Source organism: Peromyscus maniculatus, chromosome 5 (genome assembly GCF_049852395.1).
Source record: "Peromyscus maniculatus bairdii isolate BWxNUB_F1_BW_parent chromosome 5, HU_Pman_BW_mat_3.1, whole genome shotgun sequence".
Lineage (NCBI taxonomy): Eukaryota > Metazoa > Chordata > Mammalia > Rodentia > Cricetidae > Peromyscus > Peromyscus maniculatus.
Window position 1 is genome coordinate 49,646,424 of NC_134856.1, and position 26,820 is coordinate 49,673,243.

Sequence of the window (26,820 nt, forward strand, 5' to 3'; positions counted from 1 at the left end):
ATCTCTACTGATTTGTCTCCCAGGTAATCCTGGATTCTGTCAAGCAGACACTTAAGATTAAACACCACCAGGGTACAGTTCCAGATGAGCCAATTGTCTTCCTAGTTGGGCTGAGTGTTTGCCTTATTGTCAAGGGCAGCCTGGAGAGCATCTGGATTCCCTTGTCAATGAGTCACTGGAGGTTACAGAGGTTATGTGCACCCCAGATCCAAAGCAGAGTTAGCCTCTACAGCTTGCCTGGAAAATCCCCCGAACCTCCCTAGGGAGAAGACATCACTGCAGTTCAATGCATCAACAGGGAAAGAACAGGACCTTCCCCTCAGAGTGAAAGATTGAACGTCATCTCCCTCTTTCAATATCAGTCACAGCCCTAGGTTTTTCTTTGTGGCTGTTGTAAAACACCCCAACACAAAACAACTTACGGAGGAGAGATGTGTTAAAGCTTCAATTCTAGGTTCCAGTCCATGATTGTGAAGAAGTGAGGCAGGAGCTTGAAGCAGCTAGTCACATCTATAGTCAAGAGCAGAGGGAGAGCAAATGCAGACCTCTATACTCTTATTCAGCCCATGGCCTCCAACCAGGGAGTGATGCTGCCCACACCAATTAACATGATCAAGACCACCCACCCTCAGACATACCCAAACCTGATCTAGACAATCCCTTACTGGGACTCTCTGCACAGGTGATTGTGGGTTGGGTCAAGCTGACCATTAAAACTAACCATCACAGCTACCAATGCAGAGAAAGACTGACAACTATTCAAATGCATCCCTCCAAACCCTCCAACCCAGTGTCCTCCCACTTCAGGGTTTTGGTTCAGTGGATAAAGACACTTGTTGTCAAGTCCCAAATGACCTCTTGTAGCATTTTTAGCAAGAAAGATCCACATTGTAGCAAAACAGAACTAACTCCCCAAATTTTTTCCCTGACTTCCACATGCATGTTATATGGCCCTACTTCATACAAGTGTGTGTGTGTGTGTGTGTGTGTGTGTGTGTGTGTGTGTGCATGCACAGGTGTACAAGCAAGCAAAATAGTTGTAAAGCTGCTGCAAAAAATGCTGAATAACTGATTGAAAAGGGAGGCAAACAAATACATTGGAAGCAACCCCTAAACATGAGAGACTTTACTGCTTTTGATCATTTTGCTTTTTATTGATAAGTTGAAGGATGGAGAACTAGTAAGTGTTTTAGACAAAAAAAAACTCTGACTACCTGTGAAGGAAGAAAAATGATATTGGTTTCATCTGGAAAATGTGCTAAGAAAAACTTAAGCATGTCCATGTGAATATTGTTTCCAAGGGAAAAATGAATAAACAGAAAATATTATACCCAGCTAAATAGACAGGGACATGAAAAATATAATTAAAATACAGTTTAACATTCATTTATGGTTTTAGGAGAAAAGAATTAGAATTAGAATGTGATAAGATATGCAACTATAAACCCTACATTTTTCAATGATTAAAAAAATTAAAAATCTACTTTGTAGAGAACCCCTAAGGAACTATAAAGCTTTGATACAAAGCTGAGAGCATATGATGTCCTAAGATAGCACTACCTCCTGAAACATAAACAAGGCTAAGAACTGGTGATAAATCAGATTTCTTGGCTGTAAAAAGAGAAATAATAGCCAACATGGGCTGAGTCTGAGTCTCAGTGAATAGAGACAATGCCTAACTGGGACAAGTTCTGGGTCCCATCACTAGCACTGATTAAACCAAGCTTAATTCCAGCACTCAGGAGACAGAGGCAGGAGGATCAGGAGCTCAAAGTAATCCTCTCATAGCAAGTTCAATGCCAACCTCTGATACATGAGGCCCTGTCTCAAAAAATGAAATAAAAGAAAAAGAAAGCCAATGTGGAATAAAGCCCTTGACTGTTGGAAGTATGTTTGTTAGAAAGAGGCAGACTTTGGGCCAGTCTGTTTATTGAAGCGCTGGTGTGACATTCTGTTTAACCTTAGTTGTTGCTACAGACTAAAAAGTTAGGTGATTATGACATGTTTATAATGGGAAATATTTATTTACCCATCGTGTTTTGTTTTAGGGAACTGAAATTTATTTACCACATAACTACCATGAATGCACTGAAGTTAGTATAATTACATCCAAGATGAAACAGCCAGCATTCTCAAGGGAGTTATGAAACAAATGCAAAGAGCCAACAGAAAACATTTCTCTCCCACCTTGTACAAATTACAGTACAAGTAAAAATAAACGGCAGCTATAAAAGAAACACTTGAGAAATAGCATTGCCTTGTAGCCTTTGCTCATTCATGCGCAGAATAACAGTAAGAAATGGATTAAAAATAAACTCAGACATTGTACCTTTCACACAGTGAGGGTGGTGAATGTGGAAACCTTCCATGTGGTTCTAAGTTACAAATACAGAGTCTGAGAATGCAGTTTAGTGAGTAGAGTGCTTGTCTAGCATGCAGGAAGCTTGGGTTTTCATCCCCACTGCCTCATAAAGGGGGCATAGTGCTGTATCTTTGTAAATTCAATACTAGGGAGACATAGGCAGGAGAATCAGAAGTTCAAGGTCAACCTGGGCTACTTAGAAAGATTGAAGCTAGCCTGTAATACATGATACTCTGTCTCAAAAAAAACGTACAAATATATTAATATAACAGTGACCACTGATAGATATACAGAAATCACTACCATCTACAGAGCAAGAGATAGCAATTTGCATTAGTTCACTTCCATAGTTACAAGAAGGTACCTGTTGCTACTTGAAAAACCATCTCGAATTTAGTGGTTCAAAGCCATTGGCTGCAAATTCTGACAACTTCCTCAGGGGGGTGAAAGGCACTCATCTGGGCAGAGACTGATCTCAGCATGATAGATGACCTGGCAGATCACCCGTACTTGTTTTTCAAGGACATCCTCACAAGTCTGCTAGCTGGCTTGTCTTCTGTGACCTCAGCTGGGTGATAAGACCAAATGTCTTCATCATGCAGCAGACTATTCCAAGACAGGGAAGAGTTCATTAGATCCTCACATGGCACATCATCCCTTCCACCCAGCCCTGTTGGCAAAGCAATTCTAGGAGCCAGCAGCTCTACGACTCCATCTGCTAAAGAGGCTGCAGAGCCAGACTGTGAAGAGTAGAGGCAGGAGGGAAGGTATAGAGCAGGGCGATCCTTGAATGATGTTTTCAGCCAATAACAGTTAAGGAAGGGATAATGAGATGAAGCAAAGTAGAATTATCTTCTTGTTAAGAATGGGAAACTCCTTAATGAGCAGGAAATTCTACCAACCACATATCTCAACTGAGAAATGCACATTACTAAACAACATTATCTTCCATGAGTAAAGTAAAAATAACTAAGTAAAGAAAAAATGATCGGTGCTCTAAAATTAGGCAGGAGATCTGATGATGCAATCAATAACAGAAGAAAGGTAACTACTGACCCTAAAAAGTGCCCAACCCTATTGGTGATCAAATAACCACCACTTAACATGCATATATGTGCATCCATTCAAATATATGATATGTACAGACATCCATATACATGAATATGTATTCCTACACTCTATTAAAATATATAAATGTATGGATATATTCTAAACAATTGAAAAGGTACAATTTTGCCTCCCAAATGTGAAAATATTCTCTTAAAATGATAATCTAGTCTACTCTAGGAGAAAGTTTATTTTTCACACTACCAGTGAGGATGGAAAATGGAAAAAGTTTCCTAAAGATGTCAACTCACCTACCTTTATCAAAAGCATAAGAAATAAGTTTGCTCCCTGGCAAAGCACCCTGGCGAAAAAATAAGACATCTAAAATGATCTAACCATAGATTTATTCTTCTGCATGTTATACACCATCATTACGATTACCACCACAGCCATCATCACCACTGCCACCACCACCATCTCCATGACCACCATCACCATCACCACCAGAACACCACAGCCATCATCACCATGACCACCATGACTACCATCACCAGCATCACAGTCATCACCATCTTCAGCACCATTACCACAATTGTCACCAGTTCCTGCTCCCCTGCCAGCCAGGTTGACGTTCTGCCCGCATTGTGTAGACTTGAAGACTACACACAGTTAAAGGGGTAAAACTCAGTCTAAATGGCATTGCCACTGAAAATGACAGTCCAGGAGGCAGAGAAGGCAAACATGTCTGCCTATCTGAGGTTATACCTTGTTTAGGGTAGCATACTCCATGGCCAAGTTTGCACATATGCAGGGTGGGGGCTGGAGAGAACACACATATTCTACAGCCATACAGTCGAATATTCTTTAGCAATACAAAGCAACAAAATCCTGGCACATATTACAACACCACATGCAAGTGAAAGAAGACAGCAAGTTAGTATGCTTCCCTTTGATGAGAAATTTTCAGAAAGTACAAATTAACTGAAACAGAGATCAGCGGTGGCCTATGGCTTGGGATGGGCATGGGACTAAAGCTGGTGAAGGAGCTTTTGGAATTGGTGTGGAAGTCTACAACCAGCTTATGGTGCTATGAGGCTACACCACTTCAGAAATTACCCCCAAATCACTGCATACTTACATCATTGCATTTCATGGTATGCGAATACCACTTCAATATAACTATTTGCAAAAAGCGAGATACAGAATCTAGACATGTATCTGACTAAAAGATCAATTCACAGATACATGAGTCAGCGTCTTAAAAGAAGACTCAACTAAGCAGATAGGCAGCCAGTTCCCAACATAGGAATCACACACAGACCATCACATAGGCAATGGTCAAAAGGCATTCAATCCTCCCAGAAAGCAGTGAAGTGTGAGTTAGAGCAATGAGACCCTGTGATTTCTTTTGCTCTTCTCAGTAACCATGTAAGATAACATGTCTGTCCCCATTTTGCTGAGAAGAAACAGAGATGCATAGAGTATTGACAACTTGACCAGGCCCACTCACTCAATTCCATGATGAAGAAGTACTTCCTCATGACTTTATATCATGCCACTATTGTACCCAGAGTCCCCCAAAGACCATCAAGAGACCAAATCTGATACAAAAGCAGAGTCTTTTTACTGTTGTGAGTTAACCCAGGCCTCTCCATTCGTTTGATGTAGCAGCAGAGCAGGAGAGACCCAAGTAACAAGCAGGCAAGGTATTTATAGGGAGTAAAGCAAGGTAGGGTCTTGGGGTCTACAGACTTCATAGGAACAGACTCAGAATTAGTTTATACAAGTGGAATCATGTTAGTAACTTTTAGTTGGCTAGAGTTAGTTGGGGGTTACAGTTATCTACTTTGGGGCAGGCCTGGACAAGTCCCGGGCTTTGTCCTTGAGCTGTTGTGGAGGTTGACTAATCTAGCACATACTGACTGTGGGGGCTGGCACAGTGGCCCAGGCTTGGTGAGTCCTATCTCCCTGTCCCTGCTGGCAGGGGCATCAGTGATTAATTGTCTTTTGTTCATGGCATTCTCAGAAATTGCTTGCTCAATCTCAGGAAACTGAAATTGAGGCTTGATCTCTGAGAAAAGACTGAGCAACTTGTTGTGGAATCTGCTTGGAACTTTCAGCCACCACCTGGATCTTCAATGATTCTAGCTTTAGTCCAACACGTGTGTAGAGCAACAAGCGATTGAGATGTTACAGATAGTGATGGGCTGGACTGGCTTACTTAGTTCAGTAATGTGCTCTGTGGAACATTTGTATTATTCTTATTAACACCTAATGGCCCATCAGGGTCTGCAATGGATTTTTTGTTTTTCTATTCATGGGTAGATATTGAGATTTCATTAATGCCAATTTGTCACCAGAACCCTGTCCGGTGAGTACAGCCATGATCACTGTAGAAGCTGAAGTGTGTGAGTAAGTTGTTCAGTACAGTTCTTAGAAAATTGGCTCAAACCCTTCAGCTCTGCCTACTCAAATACCACCTGAGAATAAGGAGTCCTCAGCTGTTGCCCCAGCAACATGGCTCACACACCTTGAGGACCTAGCTGGTTACTTCAACTCTCTTGGGCTTCAGTTTTCTTCTGTAAGATGATACTTCCTAATCTTGCTGAATTGAGCACATCAGAGAGGTTGGGTATAGATGGATTAAGGTACAAAAGTACTGTGAAGGCAGACTTTTCTAGAAGCAGTGTCTACTATGACCTAAACTCCTCTGCTTCTGATCTTGTGCCACAGACACAGAGATGTCTAATGTTGGGCTTTGACAGGGCACTCCAGACATCAAAAAAATGAAACCAAACTTAAGTCAGTCAGAACAAAAGAACATTGCAATTGGTGTGAATACAAAGAGCCCTTGGCTCTGTGAAAACCTCCATAACTAGGCTTCTTTCCCAGAAGTCCTCTGAGTCTTCCTACAACTGATTGAAAGGAACAGGAGAGAAAGGAGAGATGAGGTGTTCAGGGAAGGATCTAGCCTACTGTTATCCTGTGAGTCTGTCGCTGCAGATTTTGAGAACGAAGGTCATCCTCACTCCATCCTTAGCTCCCAGTCCTCCAAGGTGATTTTGATGTGTTCACTAAAGTCAGAGGACCTTTGTGCAGAAGGCAGGCAATGAGGTGTCAATCAGCAGCACCCAGGGAGTTACTAAAGTAGGAAGGCCCAGGGTCATAGACATGGGACCCTAGAGGGGCTGGAGATGTGGCTCAGTTGGTGAATTGCTCTTCCTAGCATATACAAGGCCCTGGGTTCCAACCCCAGCACTGCATATACAGGTTTCCCAAGTGGCCTTGGTGTGCACAGAGCTTGAGATATTTGATGAACGGAGCAGTCCACCCTTGTAGAGAAAATGTCCCCCTCACCCATGTATCGCCCTGAAGTGTCTGGCACACAGTTATTTAAAATTGACCAGAATCATGTGTATATATCAGTATAACAAAGAGTGGGGGACACCCTGAGGCCTGCTCAGACTGTCGTTTGCACCTTAGAAGTCATCACCTCCCATCACAACAGAACCAGAGCCCAATCCATAGTTTCTTCTTCTCTGTACTTTTCCTTCAAAGGTGTTTGAAAGAAAGCAACTAACTGGGTGGTGGCTCATTTGGCATCTCCCCTATGTAAGATAAGCTCCAAGGGCAGGGACCTCACAGCTTCTTCATCACTGGTCTACAGCATTTCCAAAAATAAGATAGGAGTTGCATAATGAATTAATCCGGCTGCCAAATGCCATTCAAGTGAGTACTCAAAAAAAATTCATGTGTTGAAACTTAATCAGCCAATTCCTCTACTAAGGATATATGGAGGTGGGGCCTTTGGAAAATGTTTAATGCTAGATTAGGTCCTGAGCATCCATAGCTCACAAGAAGATGTAGAGAGAGCTCATTCACACAGTTGTTTTCTGTCTGCCCCATGCTATGATGCAGCAAGAAGGTCCTCACCAAATGCCAAGCAGATGTGGCACCATATTCTTTGCTTTTTCTGCTTCTGGAAACAAGAGCCAAATAATTTTCATTTTTTTAAATCAATTACTTAGTCTCAGGGATTTTGTTATAGCAACAGAAAACAGAGGAAGACACTGTGAATAGCTGGGTATGGGCAGTTCAAATATATTCAAGTGTGTTTCACTAAAATCATAGTCTTCTGCCTCCAAGTAATTCATAAACCTGGACAGGTCTCATATTGTTTGTCTCCTTTTCTACATTCATTTCTGTTTTGTGGCAAATTCTATGACCAAAAGCAACTAAATGGGGGAAAGGTTTGTTTGGCTTATACTTCCGGGACACAGTCCATCACTAGGTGAAGTCAGGCAGGAACTTGAGACAGAAACCACAGATGAATGATGTTTATTGACTCACTCACTTTCTTATGCAGCTCAGAACCACTTGTCCAGGGAGTGGTGCCACCCACAGTGGGCTGTGCTCTCCCACATCAATTAACAATCAAGACACGCTTCCCTACAGTTATATTCACAGAACAATCTGTGCTAGGCAACCCTTCAGTTTGAGACTCTTTTCTCAGGTGACTCTAAGCTGTGTCAGGTTGACAATTAAAAACTAACTAGAACACCTCCTTAAATATTTTTGACATTCTGCATTCTCTTGATTCTAGCATTTCTTCCCAAAAAAATCATGGTATGTCTGCGCCTGACTCACCATCAACCATATACCAGTGTTGAGAAATTTCTGAGATGGTACATGACATAGAGTTCAAATCTAAATTTAATTGGTGGTTCCAGCAGATACATTTAAGACAATCCAGAAAAGGGGGGATAAATTACAACAAATTTCGTTTTCAGATAATAAAAAATATGGAATTTACATAAAGAAGAGAAAGATTAAAACATGTATTGATATAGGACCTCAGAATTTGAGGTCCTTCAAAAACCAAAACTATCAGTATTTCACTGAGGCTGTGAGCAATCCCAGGAATGTGTTAAATAATGCCATGAACTGCCCAGCCTGGAAAGATAATTGGGACATGAGGATGTGGACTTCCATTCACTCCAGCAACTGTGAACCCACATTTAGTGTGGCTTGTCTGAGACAGAGGGTGCTGGTGGAAATGCCAAGACACCAAGTGGTTAAGTCAGACACCAGCTCTCCCTCCCCCCACCCCACTGAGCCACTCAACAGAAACATCAAAGAGTGGGGATACTTCAGGGAGTCAAACTTTTAAAAGTCCCCCATGTAGAAAACATAGACTCTCTTGAAGGAGACAGATAACAATCAAGTAACTGTGTAATGTGTTGGGTGTTGGGAAAGTACTGTGAAAATAAACTAAGGCAGAGCTGGAACAGAGGGAACGCCAGAGATGGGGAGTCAACTGAAATATGGTAGCTCGGGAAAGCAATGGGGAGTACAGACCAGAAGGCGAGGATCTCTGGAGCCTCAGAATCTTCCCACTCTCCGGAGGACACTCTAGAACTCAGGGCATGAAGCATGCAGTTTCCCAAGTGGGAACATGTTTGCCCATTCCCCTTATAAAGCACAAGGGCCACTGTTTGCAGCATAGAGAATGGGCACAGAGACAAGTAGAGAGTGGTGGGTGTGGGGAGCAGAGACTAGGGCAGCACAAATGGACTCTGCTGGGGGAACAAGAGTGAGAGGCATTAGAGAAAGACATTGGACCAAAAATGTAATGTCCACACTGCATGTATATAAACATTACATAATGTAATGAATGAGCAAAGAAGCAACTGATACTCTACTCGTGTGTGTGTGTGTGTGTGTGTGTGTGTGTGTGTGTGTGTGTTTGCGCGCGCACACGCGCATGCGCGCCCATGCACGTGTAGGAACATGCATGTTGTGGATACACTAGGGCCAACTTTAAGTATCATTCTACTACCACCTCTTTTTGAAACTAGACTGGAATTCAAACTCAATGAGCAGGCTGAGCTGGCTGTCCTGTGAGCCCCAGAGACCTGCTTGGATCTGCCTCCCCAGTGCAGAGACTGCTGTGCATAACACCAAGCCTGGCTATTTTGCATGGGTTCTAGGAACCAAACTCAGGTCCTTGTACTTACAAACCCAGTACTTTACTGACTGAACTATTTCCCCAGCCCTCCTGTCACCTACCTATGCATGTCTGTAACTTAATATCCACTACAGTAATTGGCATACCAGCCAGAGACACCTCACATGCACTTGGAGGGTTCAGTACAATGTGCTTTCTGCTCCTCATGTTTTCTTCTGAACTAGGGACAAAGATGGATCTACCTGAGTGTACTATCTCTCACCAGAAATGATAGAAATATCCATCTCAAGACACCAAATAGATTCCTTGATATTTTTAGAACTCCAGCAGTTGAACTCTCTGGACAAAAAGGGTGCCCTTGATCAAAGAGACCTAAAGGGATTCTTCCGTACAGAGAGCTGTGTCTCTAGTAGGATTATGCCTTTGGCGTGGGGGGGAGGGGTTGAAGAACTGTTTCTAACTCCAGACATTCTGGGTTTGAAGTTTGCCTCAAAAACCAATCTGTTTTTATGTACTATGAAGCTGGTGCTTGACAAGGAAGCCTGCAATGCCCCCAAGCAGAGAGCCTTACACAAGATACTTAGAAGAAACATGTGTGTGTGTGTGTTTGTGCACGCACACGCACGTGCACGTGTACATGAGCACACATACATTTACATTGTTCAATGCAAACTCTTACATGATGTTTAAACAGCACGTATCCGATACCATGGTTGGGTGGATACATATGAACATAACAGTTTTTCCCTCAAGTTATTCAAGGAGAGAACAAGAGAAAGAAGTGAAAGTAGAATGGAAGCTGGAAAGGAAGAAGGAGGGAGAGGAGCCACAAGGACGAGGGGGTAAAGGCTGATGGAACCACCTCACCACCCTCCCTCACATGGACAATGAAAACAACAATGAAAAGGTCAATGTGATTGACTCACTGACAAATGTTTCTGTTCTTTCCCTCCTGGCTTCTTGTCAAGCCACAACCTGATTGCTCAATGATGATCCGTCCCTCAGGAGAGCATTTCCTGACCTCCCAGCATGCCCTGCTCTACCAAAGTACCACTTTCTTTCTGCACCTCAGCATCCCACTCCGTGGGTCCCCCATTGCTTAGGTACTAATCGCCATGTTTGCTGCCTAATGGACACCACAAAAGGATTCTCCTACTAATATGGATTTCAACTATTTGAACTGAGCCTTAGAAAATCAGTGGAGGTGCTGTCTGGGCTTGTTTCTTCTAGAATCTTCCATTAGGAATCCTCTGCTTACTCTTTCCAGTTTTCAGGGACCATTTGCATTCCTAGGCTTGTGGCTACATCACTCCAAGCTCTGCTTCTTCCGTCACTTCTCATGTTCTTCTTGTCCTGTCTTCTTGCTGGAGAGACATTTGTGAGTATTTTCAGTGCCCATCCACACATTCTCCTTTATCAAGATCCTTAGCTTAATCACATCATCAAAGGTCCTATGCTCTACAAGGAAAGGAGTATTTTGGAGTACCATTATATAACCTATTATATTCACATTCTGTCTTGGGTAGGAATGTCTTTACACATAAGTGACAAAAATCTAGCTAACCCTGGTTAATTTCCCACATATAAAATAAGTCTGGAGGTAGCAAACTGACATTCAAGAAAAAGTCAACACAAGCAACTCTGAAATTGTCCTGGTCAATCTCTCCCAGACACAAGATGGTACCTGTAGATTTAGGCTGCATTTGAAGAAGCTATCCATGTCAACATCACCCACATCTTTCACATATACACTGAGGAAAACAACGCTTTCCAGAAACCTTCATGCTGTCTTTACCAGGACCACATCTTAGATACATAGAGCAGTCTCCAATGTCACACATGAGCACTTCCATTTTTTTTCCTTATCAACTCCAACAGTGAGCCATTAAATTCAATCCTCAATCCAAAGGAAGGATATTGGAATCTGCCTCTTCAGTGGAAAAGAACCAAAAACCTATGAATGTGCTGTAAGCTCCCATACACTGAGGTTGTTTTACACTTTGATCAGAGCCTCTCCACTGGAAGTCACTAACAAGGAACTTGAACAGGAGTAGATGTGTGCCTGGATTAAATGGTTAATGGCAGATAGTTAATAGTTGCTTGGTTGGGGCACATAAAAGATTCTAGGACCTATGAAAATATTTTATACACCATGATATGTTATTTTATTGTGTCTTTTCTTTTAAAGATGTTATTTTATTTTTTGATTATATGTATAGGGATGTTGAGTTTGTATACATGAGTACAAATGGTCCTGGAGATCAGAAGAAGTCAGTAGAGCTAGAATTATCGGTCATTGTGAGCTGCCTGGTGTCAGTTCTGGGAACCAAACTCAGATCCTCTACATGAGCATTGCATTCTCTTAAGTGGTGAACTGTATCTCTAGCCTCTGTTTCACTGAATCTCAACAACATCCTTGTGAACCAGGCCTTTACAGTAGAACAGATTGGTTATTGCTCAGAAATAGTCAACCAGGCCAATAGCACCCAAAGAAGAAGCATTCCTGCTTGCCTCACATTATGTTAGGCCATGTGAATTGCTTTGGACAGTGAGATGTTAATGGAAGTGTCAAGAGACTTAACTGATAATGCTTGTTTGATTACACCTGCACTCGGACCTTCTCCTACCACCATGACAAGAGCATGCTTCAGCCGGGCTTCTGCCACGAAGAGGATGTGTGGAGCAAAACCCAGCCAACCTGGAAATTCCATGAGTGAATCCAACCCAGACAGGGAGAGCCAATAATTACAGAGGACTGCATTCTGCACTGCGACACTTAAAGGATACAAAGAGATGTTTGTTTCCAGCATTTTGGGGGCATATTTGTGTATGTTTTAATATTTAAATTAAAAGCAGCGCCTCTACTTTATGGACGTGGAAAAAGACCCACTCACACAGCTACAAAGCATCAGAACCAGGCTGAACACCCAAACCTACTTGCAGTTCAAATCTAATTCTCCTAATTATTATGAAAGTCTCTCAGTATTGAACCAAATCCTAAATGTTAAATCATAAAAGGCCAGGTGTGGGCACACATGCCTATAATTCCAGCACTGGGGAAGTGGAGACAGGAGGATTCCCCAACCTCGATGGCTGACCAGCCTAGCACAATCAAGGAGTTCCAGGTCCCAGGGAGAGACCCAAACACACACACACACACACACACACACACACACACACACACACACAGCACAGACACTTATGCATTTGCATACACACATATGACCACAAACACATTTATTCACTAGCACACACAAGAAAAAAAAAAGACAAGAAACAAGAGCATTCTGGTACCACAAGTCACCAAAAGTCAGTATACATCTTTGTAACAAAAAATTAAGCTTAAAAATATAAAGCAGAGTCACTTCTGACAAAGCCTGTCCATGGGGCAGACAGCAAACAGAAAGGATTTACATTTTAATTTAACTGTAAGGGTTTCTTTGGCTCAAAGACAACTCATTTCCCTTTAATTTATCAGCAGACCCAGTAATAAAATCAGACAAAACATCTTCCAAGGTGTAAAACACATCTACTCTCAGAATGTCTCCAAATTGTCTATTAGTTCATATTGAATTTATTCTCCTGATGAGATTGCCTGAGTTACAGAGGAGCTCATAAGTGCCAGGGCAGCTGGGCAACTGGAAAGAGGGAGAGCCATTAGTCTCGAAGAAAATGCCACCCTACTTCTTCAGGCTTCTAGAACTCTCTGAAGAGATGCTAGACAGACACAAAGCAGGTTCAGCTTGGATGTCCTCAGTGGGGTCAGAGAAGCAGGAAAGCTGATACATTGTGGGGGCTGCATCTTCTGAGCATCTCCCATGGGCCCCTTTATTCAGTATTAAGTACATGAATTACCTAGTTTATCCTCACTAGAATTCTCTAAGACATGCATGGTCCCAGTGTTACAGGAGATGAGGGGAGGATGGGGAGGAGAGGAGGGAGAGAGGAGGAACTGTGATCTGACTGGAAAAAATTACTTACCTAACAAATTAATTGTAAAAAAAAAAAAAAAATACAGGAAGAAGCCAGGTATGGTGGCACATGCCTTTAATTCAAGCTCCTGGTAGGCAAAGGCAGGCAGATCTTTGTGAGTTTGAGGCCAGCGTGGTCTACAAAGTGAGTTCTGGGACAGCCAAGGCTACTACACAAGAAACTCAGTCCACAGGGGGGAAAAAAAGGAGGAGGAGGAAGAGGAAGGAGAAGAAGGAGGAAGAGGAAGGAAAAGGAGGAGGAAGAGGAAGAAGGAGGAGGAGGAGAAGGAGAAGGAGAAGGAGAATTAAAAAGTTAGTCCAGGTTACTCAACAAGAAAACAGAAGAATGGGGAATAGAGAGGTGGCTCAGTGGTTAATAATGCTTGTTGCTCTTCCAGAGGATCTGAATTCAGTTCCCAGCACCCACATCAGGTGCCTCAGAACCACCCCTTAACTCCAGTTCAAGAGGCTCCAGTACCCTCTTCTGGTCTCCAGGGGCAACCATACATATGTGGTATCACACACACACACACACACACACACACACACACACACACACACACACACACACACCTTTTCTTAAAGAAAATTGGGCAAAAGTCATAATTTCTAAATTAAAAACTTCTCTTCAAAGTTTGTGGTTAGTGAATAAAAAATGAATAGTGAAGGAACTTTTAGCTGCATGTGAAGAAAAAGAAAAAACACACATATTGGGCTGGGCATATGGCTCCGTTGGTAGAGAGATTTCCTACCACACTGGCAAGCCTGGATTGGATCCCAGCACTACAGAAAGCGGGCGTGGTGGTGCACACCTGTGATCTCATCACCTGGGAGGGAAGAGTAGAAGTTCAAGGTCATCCTCAGCTACCTTAGTGAACTCAAGGCCATCCTGGGCTATTTGAGATCCTCAAGAAAGAAAAGTGATCCACGAACTTGATGTGTTGTCTCATGCAATAGAGTTGAGTGTAATGGAGGCTTCAGGGTCTGGCTTTTTCAGGGTCTAAACAGAACACTAATCCCACAAATCTTTGTGCTCTCAGCACATGGTATTCCTGCATTGGGCCCAAACTCATTCTGAGAGTCTTTTTTTCCCCCCCTCTTTGAGTCTTTCTTAACTCAAGATTTTAAGGAACCCTGTCACAGAGCTGGGGATGGGAAGGCATCTAAGGCCCATATTTTGTGATTGCCTTTCTTTCTTGCCCAGTGAGCAAATATTGTGGGCCATCTCCCATGCCTCCGCCTCTCCTGACAACCAGAATGATGGAAAACACCAGAGAAATGGAGCTGACAGTTTGGTTGCTGGCCTTAGCTAGAAATCTTGCTGGAGAGACAAAATACAGACACATGAAACCAAGGGGACTGTTGTTTTAAAACTGTATTGGGCAGGTAATAAAGAGCGGGTTGTCTTCCCAATTGATTTTTTTGTTTTGTTTTGCTTTTTAAAGACTCATTGTAAATAGACAGTATGAAGGATACCCTACTTCTGACTTTGTTTTTTGGGGGGCGGGGGGAAGGGTGAGCATTTTGATTACTTTGGTCTTGAAGTCTTCCTATTGGCTGCCCCTCTTTTCCAATCAGAAAAAAAACTTACTGTGCCTTCATTTTATTTTTCTGCTTATAAAATATTTTCTCAATGCTAAAGCACACTGACAAAAATACAAGCTTTTAAAATTAGAGAAAAAAATTGTTTGTAGAATGAATATTTTGTTCAGTCAGTAATAGACTAATACTGGTGTATTATGTGGTTCCTGGTCTGTTTTTTCAGAATTATCTTCTGACCATGATAACAAAGATAATTTTAATTGTCTTGTGTGTGTGTTTTTTCATTTAGCCCCAAAGTTAATTATTTTAAGATATTTAACTTTGCTTAACTAGCTTAAAAAATTCCCCTGTTCCTGTCTTCCAGCCCTTCTCTTCAGAAGTTAATAAAGAAAATTTTAAACATAATCTTCATTTTTGGTTTCTGGGTTTGCAATTTTTATATCAAATTTCTTTCAATAAATTACTCCTTTTGTTAAAATTTAAAAAACAGAACCAGCTGGAATTCTAACTGGGCTGTAGGGTTTTTCAAATAAGGTTTGTCTGGGATGGCATTTAACAGGAAAAGACCTCATTTCAAGGGACTTGGGCATGCTGGGTACTTTATCTGTTATGACCAGTTCTCAGACAAGGAGTCAAACAGAAGGGCCTTGACATTCAGACTCAGGGCAGAAGGTTATTAGGAGACGATGTGGCTGAGTCTGGAATGAGGCATAAATTCTAGAGAAAAGTCAAAATTAAAGAGGAAGTAAAATGTTCCGCAGTCACATCCCAAATTCTCAAGGCTGTCAGGTGGAGAGGCCCCTGAGGCCACACAGAGCCTTGTGTACATCACCTGCACACACGCTGTTAGCACAGGACTATCACTTGGCTGCTGCCACCCAGCCCTGGATGGGGTCCTCCCCATGCCCAGTTTCTTTCTGTGACACTGTCCAACCCACACTCAGCTTTTGGTTGTTTCTGACTCCATCTTTGCTAAGTGGATCATTTTATGAATTTAAATTGTTTGCCTTTTTAGTCTTACCCTGGCTTCTTTCAGCAAATAAAGGGAAATATTGTCAAGAACTTCAGAAAATCCTCTTAGGCTATCACTGATCACTGTGAATAAATTAGAACAAGTTTTATTTAAACATGAAAAAATACCTTAAAAATCTTTAAAGATATTCATTGCAATAGATTCAGACATTTCCTGGACCCTAAAAGAAGACATTTCTTCATCTTTGTTGTTGTTATTTTATTGTAAAGCAGAGTTTGATTGTAAGGGCTAGCCTCGAACACCTGATCCTCCTGCCTCCAGCTCCTGAGTGCTGGGATCACAAATGTATACTAACACACCAGCTAAAAGGAAGAAATGTCCGTGTCTTTGACCTCTCAGAGTGACACTGGTAAATATGTCAGGGCATTGTCACTTTATATGCAAGCACTTACATGTATGCGGGTTCCATAAATGGGATCATGTGGCTTTTCCCACTCAACAATATGCCAAGCTCATGTTCTCTGTGTCGGTGAGCACAGATTGCGATAATTACAAGGAACACTGTGTGGATTCCACCTTAGTGGCCACAATGCATGCTGTTAATCTCCTGCTCTTGTACAGGGTAAGCAGATCCCATATCCCAGTGCTATAAACCGGTCAGCAGACCCTAGCCCTCCACCCTACCCCCTATTTATCCTGACCCAGTTTACACAAGCAGAACAGAATAATGGGCAGGCTGCTTTCTGCTTTAGACCCTTTGATGGCCTCTACTCCTTCTGGGTATTATGAGGCCTGGATAGATCCAGTGTCCCTGAGTCCCTGGCCTATGAGCCCTGGGGACATTCCTATGTACCCTGCTGACATGGCACCAAAGGTGGGGAGTCAGGGTTGTCTCTGAAGACTCTTCAAGGGTTCACACAAAGTAAGCCAAAGGGCTCCAGAAATCATGGGACATTTAATGACACTGGGCTGTTGCAGGAAGTTCAAAGAAAGCCAGTTTGCTTAGACTTGACTTGCAGGAAGGAAATTTGCATTATGAGAAAAAAGCAAGCGATAGCCTGATAGAGGTGCGGGGTGCAAATCCCAATACTGGGAAGGTTAAGGAAGGATCCTGAGTTCCAGGACAGCCTGAGCTGTGCAGCCGTGAAACACTGTCCCAATAAAAACAAAAATTAAAAACATGAGAATGAAGGAATGAAGACATTTTGTATGCTAAAAAGGGACCTGTTTATTTCCAGTTTTCCCCAGAAACAAACCAAAGGAGGAGGCAATCTCAGAATCACTAGGAGCCAGCCCAGAGGACACCAGAGAACCTTGCTGACCCACAGAAGTTTCCTAGGCTGCAGCCTGGAAGCCACCAGAACCAGGTGCAGCCACTGCCCAGAGAGTGGCTCCATCCATTAGCCAATGCTGCCTCCTTCAGCTGGATGCTGGCAGGTGAATTTCGTTTCTTTCCCCAGGAGTTCAGCTGCTGACTGGGGGGTTTGCAGCTGGAATTTGAAGAGTGTCACTGCAGGGGATTGGGGTGCTCTGCTGCCCATGACAGCTCCTCCACAGAGGGAAACAATCTAGTCTCGAGGCAGGCTCCCGCCCCCCCCATGAGGAATGGGCAGATAAACACAGCAGCGTATTTGTTAGGCCACTGGCACCATAAACGGCTCATAATCACCATGATCTCTCTGAAATCAGTTTCTTCTGCAATTAATGTCAGATTTCACAGTGCATTAAGCATCCCAGGCAACAACTCATTAGCTGTCAGCAAGTGGGAATGGGCTGTGGTTCGAAGGTCCTTCTGCTGCCTTCAGGAGACTTCCCTGTGGGAAAGAGGAACTGGTTACCCAAGGAAAGCAATACAGCCTGCGGGTAGCTGTTCAGGGCACTGGAGACACTGGGAATCCCAGTAGAGGTTGATCTCAAGAAGGTACTTGCAGTGTCTCAGCTCTAGCCCAGAGCCATAGAACTGAGCTCCCCTCCAGTCGGGGACACGCAGGCCCACTCCCACTGACACAGGAGTCCTGGTGTATCTTGGGGGGCAACAGAGGCAGTAACTTTCAGGTTCTTGTCCTGTGAATTCAAAGAACAAAATTCATCAGGAAGGATGAGTTTTAGAGGGTTTATTGTCCATTCATAGGTGGACACTTAAGAGGGAGACAGAAAGAGAGCACTGAGCTCTGTGGAGCAGGAAAGTGGTCCCAGGAGATAGGACACCAATTAGCTGCTGGTCTGGGGACTTTTGAAATGACTTAGGGTAGAAACTCAAACTTTCAGAACTGCTGCTTCGGAGCCCTTTCCCTAGCTAGTCAGTTCTCATTACTGCTACCCACTGCAGAAGGTCCAGAGTCTAACTGATCAGTTCTCATCATTGCTACCCACTGCAGAAGGTCCAGAGTCTGGCCTACTGTCAAGCTTCTGAAATAAAGAAAGGGAGGAGAAAAGCCCATGGAGGATGGCAGGGACAGATTGGGCAGCTGGCCAAAGAGGCATCTGACTGTGGTATCCAAGCAGGCACCTCTCCTCACACTGGACTCTATACTATACAACAAGTGGCAAGCCTTACCCAGGCTTGGTGATAAGTGTCCAAGAAATATTTGCTGATAGGGATAGAGCTGGGGCTCAAGACCAGAGTAAGACAGGCAGGTACTGAAAAGAGTCCCAGAGCTGTAGAGAAATGGAGCCAAGCCAGGTGATGGTGGCACATGCTTTTAATAACCCCACATTTAATAACACCCCCCTCCAAATGGAGCCAAACCTTAAGTGTGAACCAAGACAAAAGGAGACTTGAAATAGGTGCCCAGCTCAGAGTACCTGCCTTTCAGGTTCTCTGTCCTCTTGGTTCTCCTGTGTTACCTCACAATGTGCTCAGCATCATTTCCCTAGGGCCTGACACATCACCTCAAATGTGGTGGGTTCCAATGCATATGTTTTAAATGAATGAATGCAGTTGAATGAGGCCCTTTATTTTGCAGTGGGTAAGCAGGTCCAAATAAACGAACTGGAGCAAGCTGCAAGCTTCTCCAGCTGTGGGCTGTCTTCACAATGGCACCTTGGGACATCTTAGTGACCCAGGTCTGAAGAGATGGCTCATTTGATCAAGAGCTTGCCACACAAGCGTGAGGACACAAGTCTGACTCTCGGCACATGGAAAGCAACGTGTAGGAGCACCACTCTGTAACCCCAGTTCCCATCACTACAGAGACGGGCAGGTCCCTGAAGTCTACTGCTCTGCCAGCCTAGCCGAACCCCAGAGTAAAGGGCTGGGGAAATAGCTCAGTGAGTAGATTTCTGTGCAAGCATGAGGATCTGAGTTCTTCATGTAAAAGCCAAGCATGGTGGCATAGAGCTGTCACCCAGCACTATGTGGGGGAGAGAGAGAGATCCAGGAGGCTCTCTGGCCAACCAGTCTTTTCCTGGTATGTCTGCCAGATTCAATGGGAGACATGGTCCCCTCGACACAAAAGAGCAGACAGGGCTGGAGAGACGGCACGGCACTTTAAAACACTTCCTTAGTTGCCGCTCTTGCAGAGAACCTGAGTTTGGGTTCTAGCACCTGCATCAGGCAGCTCACAACCAGGCAGCTCCAGGGAATCCAACGCCCTCTTGTGGTCTCTGAGGACACCTGCAATCACATGGCACACACACACACACACACACACACACACACACACACACACACACACACACAAACAAACAAATGTACACATAAATAAAATTAAAACTCAAAAAGCTAAGGTGGAGAGTCAGAGAGGAAGATACTTAACTTCAGCCTCTGACTTCCACATGCAACAGAATGAGTAAGCATAGTCACACATGCACAATTAATGAATAATAATAATGTAGACAGTGATAATAATAATGTAGACAGTGCCCAAGGATCAACACCAGGGGGGTGAGGCAAAAACTCCAAAGCCATGCATGAATACACACAAAACATGCCCACCCATCCCTCCACCCATCAAAATAAATGAGTAGAATAACAAGGAGAAAATGCCAGAAAACAAAGCAACTCAATCTATCAACATGCTTCCCCCTCCCCCGCACCCCTCTCACCCCAACTCCACCCCTGCTTCCTTCCTGAGTGCCTTCCTGGGCCTACTCAGGCTGGACCAGCAGGTTTCCTGGGAGGCTGGGCATCTTCGCAGATGAATTCACCACTTGCAAGCATTTGGCAAGGGTTGACTTGTTCTCATCTAAGGTGACACACTGTCACTGGGTCTCTGGCCTAAAAGATACTCATCTCGGAAGCATATGACACTTTCACTAAAGTTAAGCCATGATAATCTATCTACCTAATCTCTGGAAGTATCACTATTAAACACTATTTTGGTGTTTTTGTTTGTTTGTGCTTTTTAAAAATGGGCACAAAAAGAAATATGTCCCGGGGAGACTCAGAGAGTATTGGGACCTTTGGAGCTTTGTCATGTGGGGCTCCAGGCAGGGCTGAAGGGGGCAGGATTTGGGGAAGGGGGGAACCAGCAAATGAGCTCAGAAAGGCAAGAACAAAAGCCCAGAGAGATGACCTCACCTCAGTAACAAAGCTGCAGGCTGGTTCTCTCTGAGGCTGCCTCAGTTTGGTGCCAGCCTTTGTGATCACAGCTTAACAGTTTACACAGGCAGTGTGCAAAAGCACTTTCATGTTCATTAACTCATTTGATCCCCTAACTCCAGGGCAGTCAGGCAGGGCAGGACTTGCTCAATCCCTTCAGCCAAAGGAGAAGACAGAAACCCAGCTTGCAAATCGCCATGACCCAGCCAGGTCACCCACTCAAGCCCCTGGCCAATTCTGTTGTCCTGTGGCAGCATTTTCCCCCAGCTTCAAAATAAAATGATGCTACTTGTTAATACTTACTGAGAACCTATTAGATAACTCTGCAAAATGTCATACACTGATTAAGTCTCTCAATGACACCATGGAGGTATGTATTTATTTCCAGTAGCTATGGCAAATTGCCACAAAGTTGGTAGCTTCAAAAAGGTATTTGTGGCATTCCTAGAAGCCAGAGACCCATCCTTAGTGTTTCTGGGTCTTTCTGGAAGTTCCAGAGAAAATCAGTTCCTTCTCTCCTTGTACTTTAGTGGCTTCTGGCTCATTGCAACACCGCTCCAGTTTCTAAAGAATGCCTTGTCTTCACACTCCCTTCTCCTCGGTGTGCCTGTGGAATCTCCCTTGCTCTTCTTTTATAAGGACCTTTTTTAACACCAACAGCCCATCTGTAACCCAAAATGATTAATTATCTACCTAATAGAACATTGGAGAACAATCTCCATTCTGGAGGAAGTGGCCTGGGAGGGGTTGAGGATTCCAGATTCTTATAGAAAGAGTGGAGAACTTGCTTGTTAAACTTTCAGAATGCCAGAAAAAATGATAGCCACTTTATACTGCCAAACAGGTCATAATCCAAGGGCAGATGTTGCACCCAACTACAAGCAGATATGAGTGGCCTGAGGTGTGTGGGGGTAGGGTGGTGGGAGATCCAGCAGGGATCAGCTGTGACTAGAAACCACTCATCACACCGCATTTCCATATAAAGCAAGGCAGCACCAGCCCATGGGTGCATCATACGCAATCCACAGATGGGAAAGATCAGAAGAGAGCAGACATGGGTGCACATGAGCACCAAGGCCACAGCTGGGGAGGACTGGGGACAAGTCAAGGGCACTTGTGGTTAAGAAGAGAAAGAATGACTTCCCAGGGTGTCTCTGTCCCTGGGTAGAGGACAAGGTGTCAATGCTGAGAACTGATATGCCACAGGAACCAAAAAAGCCGACTTCCAAAGTCTTAAGGAACCTCTTTCAGGCTGCTACTGAGTGATAAAGGTGACATCAAAGAATCAGACTGATCCCCAGAGGGCACTACTGGACTCCACCATCTGATCCAAGGCACGTGGTCACTTTTCGGGACTGAAGACATCAGAGTCCTTGCTGGCCTCCAGTGTAGGAGAGGGTGTTGTTGAGCCAGGAGACTAGGCCCACAGTCCACAGAATTCGTGTTCTGGTTCTTAAGGCAGAAGGCAGGGACAATCACAGACTCCACTGTTTGTCATGGACCCAAGCCTCACACCGGGTTATAAAAGTGTTCCCCAAAGCCACAGTATCTAGGCAATAGAATGGAGTTCTTTTAGCCCAAGAGCACTAAGCATGCATCCAGGGAAGTTTTCTGTATGGTACATGGGTGTGTATGGGTGTGTGTGTGTGTGTGTGTGTGTGTGTGTGTGTGTGTGTGTGTGTGTGTTCCAGAGCACCACCTCTGGGATCATTCCTCAGGAACCATCCACTTTGTCTTTTGAGACAAGTTTCCTCAGTGGACTGGAGTTAGCCAGGTAGGCTAGGCTGGCCAACTATCAAGTCCCAGGGAGGGATCTGCCTGTTCCCAGCATTTCCAGGGCTACAACTGCTGCATGCTGGGGATGAAGCATGGTTTCTTACATTGTATGGCAAACACTTCACCAACCATGCCTTCTCCAAGGCTCCCAGTGTGATTTTGAGATAGGGTTTCCAATGAGGGTTGGAAGCTTTAGTCCCCCACTACAGGCCCTAGGGAATCAGCCCATACCTTCTGTGAAGCCAGGACGCCCATGCCGAAGCAGGATCCCCCCAGGGTGAATTATTTGATAGTTTCTTCCTAATTTTGCATTTCTCCCCAACTTGAGAACATCTGTCCTTGATTTTTAAGATGTTCACTCTTCAAAGAATATACATATATGAGAATACTTTATGAACCGTAATATTCTCAGATTTTTTTTAATCAAGACAAGAGCAAAGAGAACCAGAAAAGCAGATTCTTTTCAATACTAATTTTTCACATCGCAAGAACATTTCTGTGTTATTAAAGCATATTTTCATTGGAGTTGAATAAAGGAAAATTTGAATCAAAGCTTGGGGGCCACTGCTATACTAAGAGGGAGGCTTTAGTGAGAGGGGAGCCACACGTATGGGCTAGAAGCTGACCTTCTGGTCCATGGGCTATGCCCGACTCCACGATTCCTCCCTCACCCATTCTGCCCTCACAAGAAGTGACAGCAACTTGCAAACATATGACAACATCTCTTTTTGCTACCCCAGAGGCAGGACCTGTGTAATTTTAACTCCCAGGCCTTGGCTTTTGTAGAAGGCAGGCACATCCATTCTGCCGGGCAATCTAGGGCAGCCTGGACTTATGTGAGACCCTCTCTCAAAAAAAAGAATTAAAAATTAAAAAAAAAAAAACAGAAAGATTCAACTATTAAACCCTTGGTGTTTTTTTTCCCTAAACATGCCCACCCTACTGCAAGCCTTATGACTTCAGAAACCTCTCTCTTCCCTCCCCCTACACTCCCCAGGGGCTAGCCAAACAACACATAGTAGTTATTTGATTGGTTGAATGGATGAATCATCTATCCATTTTGACACCCCCACAGCACTGCAGATTGCTTTTGATTAGCCTCCAACGCACTGTGTTGGAGACTGTACCACCTTATCCCATATAAAACAAGGGGAGGAAGGGGGGGCAAGTGCCTATCACATTCTGTAGCCTCCAAAATCCAACACAGGGCCCAGAACACACTTGTTGTTCACTAAGCAATCCGTGATACTACTTCCGAATCTTCCAACAATCATCCTCAGTCCTCACATGGACATCAAAATCAGAAAAAAGATAATTGGTGCCCCTCCCTGGGCTGCTGGCTCTCCTTAGACAGGGCATCTCTGTGGAAGGGTCCCAGCCCTGTATCTGATGTTAACCTGAAGGATAGACCAGGCAGACCCTGAAGCACAGAAGCCGTGGCCGACAGGGTTAGGTTTCCTACTTGCCCATCTGTGAACTCTGTCGACTGTAGCTTTAACTATGTGTGACCTATGCAGGAAGTTCAGCTGGAACTGAGCAGGGTGGTGGGGGAGGGCCTGCTTCCTCCAGCTGGGGGTACCACAGTGCATGTTCTCAGCACTTGGATCCTTCTCAAGCCAGGGCACCCAAATGTCACCTCGTCCGTGGTGGGTGGGATGGCTGCAGGGATTTTAAATGATCGTTTTGTTCTCTTCCCTAAGCTATTCTTCTTATTCCAGGGGATGGACTGTTGACCCAATCACAGTACACAAGCACAATGCATAAAATTGTCTCTCCACCCATTGCTGCTCAGAGGGGCCCAGCCATTATGTAAAGAGGCACAAAAGGTTTAATTGGGACCTAAAATTCCAGGGCAAGACAGAGTGGGCTGAGAAGTTAAAAGTGGGATGGTGGGGAAATGTGCTATGAGTTCTCTGTCCTTTTTTTTTTCCATCATAATATTTCCTTTGCTAGGAGAGAAAAGGAATCTTCCAGATATGCCCTGTTGGAGGGTTCCCAGAAGAGACAACTGAAATGAAGATAAGTCCCAACAGCCACACTGTTCCCACAAAATTTCTGGGGGAAGGGGAGTTTTCAAATATGTACCAACCCCTCCAAAATACTGCATCCCTGACCCCTAAGCCATGACCCCCTCCCAACTTGGGATGTATTGAGGTTCTGTGATGCCAGGGCCAGCTCCAAAGAAAGATGCATCAATCAGAGTTCTATCCAGAGAGCCTGTGGTGGCAATCAGATGTACCACAAGAAAACTTAATGGAAACACAAACTGGGAGGGGCACACTGTGAACTTCATAGCAGAGAGGAGGCATCAGCAGAAGGGCAGGTCACTGAGCAGAGGGTTTGGGGAGTCCCAGCCAACACTGGTCCACTGGATCGATCAATGAGAGTTTCAAATACTATCATCGGGGGCTCCAAACATCAGGATGAAGGTGTCTAAAGCAGAAAGTTGAACAGCAAAAGTGGCTTGTGTTACAAATAACTTCTTAGAGGGGAAGAGTGGAGACTCAGCTCCTGTGTGTTTCAGACACTTCTGTGGAAGGAAAAACAAGTCACACTAATATGCAGAGATGCAATGTGGTATAGTCACCCCACTGGATATACCCACCCCAATCGGGACAGCCACCCCTTTGGGGTGCCTGGTGCTGCTGCCTCGGGTTCAAGGGACCCTGCAGGTGAGACTGTGACTCAGAATATAAGTTCATATGCACCCTGAGATGCAGAAAGGCATGGGAGAAATAGGAGCCCTGTCACTTAGGAGGCGTGTGCCAAGAAGAGAAAGAGCAAGCCAAGACTGGTCAGAGCCCATTCTGCTGAATCATGGTAAACACAGACACAGGATTTTAGATCAAAGCAGAGGGAGACTATTTGGGAAGAGGAAAGGGACCAGAGTGGGATGGGGAGACTAAAGCAGGTAAAGGGGAGAGATGTGATCAAAAGTATATTATATACATGGGTCAATATGTCATAATAAAACCTAATGATTTTGTGAATGATACATGATAAAAAGAAAGGGGAAAATAAGAAAAACTTAAAATTTGAAAACAAGGGCTGGGGAGAAGACTTCATTGTTAAGAGTGCTTCCTGCTCCTTCAGATGACCTGAGCTCAATCGCCACCTACACAGGTTTGTTCATAACCACTTGTAACTACTGCGCCAAGGAGTCTAATGCCCTCTCCTGGCCATCTTGGGCACTGTATTTACATGCACAACACCATCCTCACATACCTAAATGAATAATAAAATGAAATTTTTAAATCTGAAAACAAAAATTAAGAAGCTCATTAAGATCCTTCAATTAAGCCTGTGACTCAGAGGTAAAAATGAATTTAAAACTTGATCCAACTTCAGTCATCCTTAGATAAGAATATAAGTGTTTTCCAGTTTTCCTCAGTTTTCAGTGGTCTTGCTCTCTCTTTCCATTTGGGGACTAGCTTGTTTTTTTTTTTTTTTTTTAAAGTCCAGCTGTGATTAAAATGTCTCAAGAAGCTAGGTGTGGTGCCATGCGCCTGTGATCCCAGGACTTGGAAGGTAGAGGCAGAAGGATAGCTAAAACTTCACATCCAGTCTGGCATACGCATTTCATATTAGCCCAGCCAGAACAATGAGGTGACACCCTGTTAAAAAAAAAAAAAAAAAAGCTAAAATCAGACTGGGGAGACAGCTCAGTCACTACGTGCTTTTCGCACAAGCATGAGGATCCGAGTTCAAATCCTCAACATACAAGTAAAAGGTAGAACATGGCAGACGCATCTGTGACTCTAGTGTTGGAGGTGGGAGGGCAGAGTGCCTCTGTGATTCCAGTGCTGGGGTGGGGCAGAGGCAGGCAGATGGCTAGAACAGATGTGTCAGCCAGGCTAGCCTAAGCGGGCTCCATGAGAGACACTGCCTCAGAAAATAAGGTGTCTGTCAATAAAAGAAGACACTCAAATTTAACCTCTAGCTTCTACATGCATTTATTTTATATGGATTTACATGTATTTATTTTATATGTGCTGCGCGCGCACACACACACACACACACACACACACAGTCAAAATAAAATCCCAGCACTTGGGGAGTGAAGGCAGACTGACCAGGAGTTCAAGGTCTTCACTGGCTACATAGAGATTTGAAGGCTAACCTGGGTTTCATGAGACCCTGTCTCAAAACACCAAAAATAAAATAAAATCCCATGAAGTCAGCTCACTCTGCCCCAAGCTTCCCTTGGCTATTTTGATGTCCATTTCCATGTCTTTATACATGTTGTCATTAGGATACTCTTACATGTGTAGACAGAATGCATGTTATGGCCATGTACACATACTAGAGATCAGTAGCAGTTGGAGAACAAGGAGCTAGTATTATAAAGATGGAGCAGCTAAGAATCCATTTCAAAAAGAACCTTGAAAACACTTATCCTGTGTCACCAGCTGACTGCCATATGCTGTATGCTATGCAGCCTGTCTCTTGTCTTTAAAAATATAAATAGGAAGCTTCTAAACTGAAAACTTTAATTTATAAATGACTCTGCTATGCCTCATAACCACCATTAATAAATGATAGAGTTTGCTATCTCCCGCACCCCTAGTCAACAATCCAGCAATTATGACAGGTCCTGTGTTATGCAACTACCTCATTCCACAAGCCTGGCTAAGTCTC

The 26,820-nt window shown here is 43.9% G+C and overlaps 1 pseudogene; it reads left to right on the forward strand.

The window, feature by feature from the left end:
* Positions 1–3,946: 3,946 nt before the first annotated feature.
* LOC143273517 (glyceraldehyde-3-phosphate dehydrogenase pseudogene) overlaps positions 3,947–26,820 on the forward strand; it is a 74,756-nt pseudogene continuing 51,882 nt past the window's right edge.